Source organism: Galeopterus variegatus, unplaced genomic scaffold (assembly GCF_000696425.1).
Source record: "Galeopterus variegatus unplaced genomic scaffold, G_variegatus-3.0.2 Scaffold2785, whole genome shotgun sequence".
In the NCBI taxonomy this organism is placed as follows: Eukaryota; Metazoa; Chordata; class Mammalia; order Dermoptera; family Cynocephalidae; genus Galeopterus; species Galeopterus variegatus.
In genome coordinates this window covers 28,000-31,809 of record NW_007728896.1, presented here as the reverse complement: position 1 = coordinate 31,809, position 3,810 = coordinate 28,000, and positions in this window count along the sequence as shown.

Genomic DNA, 3,810 nt, shown 5'->3' with positions numbered 1-3,810 from the left:
AGAATTCCATTGTGTAGATGTACCACAGTTTCCTTATCCACTCATTAGATAATGGTCCTTTTGGCTGGTTCCAGCTGTTGTCTATTGTATATAGAGCTGCAATAAACCTTGGAGTACAGGTATCCCTTCAGCATGATGATTTCCATTCCTCTGGGTATATTCCCAACAGTGGAATCGCTGGGTCATATGGTCGATCTATCTGTAATCGTTTGAGGAACCTCCATATCATTTCCCATAATGGCTACACTATTTTGCAGCCACACCAACAGTGGATGAGAGTTCCCTTTTCTCTGCAACCTCTCCAGTACTTTTTATTCTCAGTCTTTTGGATGTTAGCTATCCTAACTGGAGTGAGATGGTATCTCAGTGTGGTTTTGATTTGCATTTCCCAGATGTTTAGTGATATTGAGAACTTTTTCTTGTGTCTGTTGGCCATTAGTATATCTTCCTTTGAGAAATGCCTGTTCAGCTCCTTTGCCCATTTTTTAATTGGGTTATTTGCTTTTTTAATGTAAAGTTGTTTGAGTCCTTTATATAATCTGCATATTAATCCTTTGTCAGATCTATGTTTTGCAAATAGTTTCTCCCAGTCTGTTGGTTGTCTTGTTACTCTGTTGATTGTTTCTTTTGCTGTGCAGAAGCTTTTTAGTTTGATATAATCCCATTTGTTTATTTTTCCTTTGGTTGCCTGTGCTTTGGGGGTCATATTCATGAAGCCTGTACCCACTCCTACTTCCTGGAGGGTTTCCCCTATGTTTTCTCTAAGGAGTCTTATTGTTTCAGGATGTATATTTAATTCTTTAATCCATTTTGAGCTGATTTTGATATATGGTGAAAGAAAAGGGGCTAGTTTCATACTCCTGCATATGATTATCCAATTTTCCCAGTACCACTTGTTGAAAAGGCAGTCTCTTCCCCACTACGTAGATTTGCTGCCTATTTCAAAGATCAAATGGCTGTAGGCATATGGATTGATTTCTGGGTTCTCTGTTCTATTCCATTGAACCGTGTGTCTGTTTTTATGCCAGTACCATGCTGTTTTGGTTATTATAGCTTTGTAATATAGTTTAAGGTCAGGTAGTGTTATGCCTCCAGCTTTATTTTTGTTTTCTTTTTGCTCAGAATTGCTTTGGCTATGTGTGGTCTTTTGTTGTTCCATATAAATTTCTGGAGAGCTTTTGCCAGATCAGAGAAAAATGTCATTGGAATTTTGATGGTGATAGCATTGAATCTGTAGATCACTTTGGGTAAATAGACATTTTGACAATGTTAATTCTTCTAATCCAAGAGCAAGGGTTATCTTTGCATCTTCTTGTGTCCTTTTTAATGTCTCTCAACAGTAGTCTGTAGTTCTCTTCGTAGAGATTTTTCACATCCTTGGTCAGCTTTGTTCCTAAGTATTTTATTTTTTTGGTGGCTATTGTAAATGGGATAGCTTTCTTGATTTCTTTTTCTGCTTGTTTGCTGTTGAAGTATAGAAATGCTGTTGATTTTTGTGTGTTGATTTTCTATCCTGAAACTTTGCTGAAATCATTTATCAACTCTAGGAGGTTTTTTTTTTTTTTTTACAGAGGATTTAGGCTGTTCAATATATAGGATCATATCCTCTGCAAACAGGGACAACTTGACTTCATCCTTTCCAATCTGGATGCCCTTTATTTCCTTCTCTTCTCTGATTGCTCTGGCTAGTACTTCCAACACTGTGTTGAATAGGAGTAGTGAGAGTGGGCATCCTTGTCTAGTTCCTGTTTTTAAGGGAAAAGGTTTTAGCTTTTCCCCATTCAGGATGATATTGGAAGTGGGCTTATTGTATATGGCTTTAATTATATTGAGATACTTCCCATCTATGCCTAACTTATAGAGAGTCTTTATCATGAAAGAATGTTGAATTTTGTCAAGTGCTTTTTCAGCATCAATAGAGATGATCATGCAGTTTTTGTCTTTGATTTTATTGATGTGGTGTATCACATTTATTGATTTGCATATGTTGAACCAACTTTGCATCCCTGGGATGAATCCCACTTGATCATGGTGTATAATTTTTTGTATGTGTTGCTGTATTCTGTTAGCTAGTATTTTGTTGAGGATTTTTGCATCTATATTCATCATGGATTTTGGAGTGTAGTTTTCTATTTTTGATGCATCTTTGTCTGGTTTTGGTATCAGGGTGATGTTTGCTTCACAGAATGAGTTGTGGAGAATGGCCTCTGTTTCGATCTTTTGGAACAGTTTGTAGAGAATTGGTATCAGTTGCTCTTTGAATGTTTGGTAGAACTCTGCAGTGAACCCATCTGGTCCAGGGCTTTTCTTTGTTGATAGTCTACTGATAACAGCTTCAATCTCTTTTACTGTTATTGTTTCATTCAGATTTTCTATATCTTCTTGGCTCAGTTTTGGTAGTTTGTATGCATCCAGAAATTTATCCATTTCCTCCAGATTTTCAAATTTGTTGGCATACAGTTGTTTATAGTAGTCTCTAATGATTCCTTGTATTTCTGAGGTGTCAGTTGTAATATCACCTTTTTCATTTCTAATATTTGTTATTTGGGCTTACTCTCTTCTTTTCTTAGTCAATCTTGCTAAAGCTTTGTCAATTTTATTAATCTTTTCAAAAATTCAACTTTTTGTTTGATTGATCTTTTGTATTGTTTTTCATGTTTCTATTTCATTTAATTCTGTTCTGATCTTATTTCTTTCTGTCTACTGACTTTAGGTTTGGATTGTTCTTGTTTTTCTAGATCTTCAATGTGAAGTGTTCGGTGGTTTATTTGCCATCTTTCCATTCTTCTGAAGTAAGCATTTAATGCAATAAATTTTGCAGTATCCCACATGTTTTTTTTTATGAAGGAAAGTATGAAGGAAACAGAAATGTTTCTGAGGAGCAAGTAAACAGAGTTCAAAATGAGCAGAAGGCCAAGACATTGGGTTACACACTGAGAATTAGAAGGAGGGCAGGGGATCCAGAAAATGGTTGCCTCATGATGGCAACAATTTCCCTAGTAGGGTCTGTTGTCCATTCTTATGGCCTTTACTCCTTGGTTGCCTTAGTTTTCTCATTGAAAGAGTCAATTGTCTTATGTCAAACCTGTTTTTCTCCAATTTAAAATTGTTTTTATGATGAACACTTTATTTCTCCTATTTAGCTTCTGATTTTTTTCCCCCTTATCCATCAATAACATCTTAGGACACCCAATCAGGGACAAGTGAGTCTGACATCTGGGGAATGACAAGTGAGCAGGCTCAGTCTACACATACATTATTGGTTATGTGGTCAACACAGGGGTTTCAATGATATATTTAAATAAAGCACTTTGTTATAATTGCAGTGTACAAAAATCAAAACTTTGACCTACTTCCAGGAGATTATACCTCCTGCACCTCGCTCAGCCAGTGAGCGGGAACCGGTCTGTATGTGGGAACCGAACCCTCGGGCGGGAGCGCCGCCGCACTTCCCAAGCGGCGCACTTATCCAGTGCGCCACCAGGCCGGCCCGGGATCATGACTTTTTATTTAACCTTTAATGATATGGGAGAAAATGCCTCTGTTATAAAGTTAAGTAACAAAAATAGTAGAGTATGATCTACATGTTAAATGGGAGAAATATGTGTGTGAGTGTGTGTGTGTGTGTGTGTCTGTGTGTGTGTGTGTGTCTGTGTGTATCTGTCTGTGTGTGTTACAAAAAAAACAAGCTAATGTTTAGGAAAAAGTCCTGAAAAAATTACAATAGGATTTTAGTACTGGTTATTTCTGAGTGGTGATTTCATGGGTGATTTATATTTTTCCAACCTAGATACTCTAATGTTTTTACAG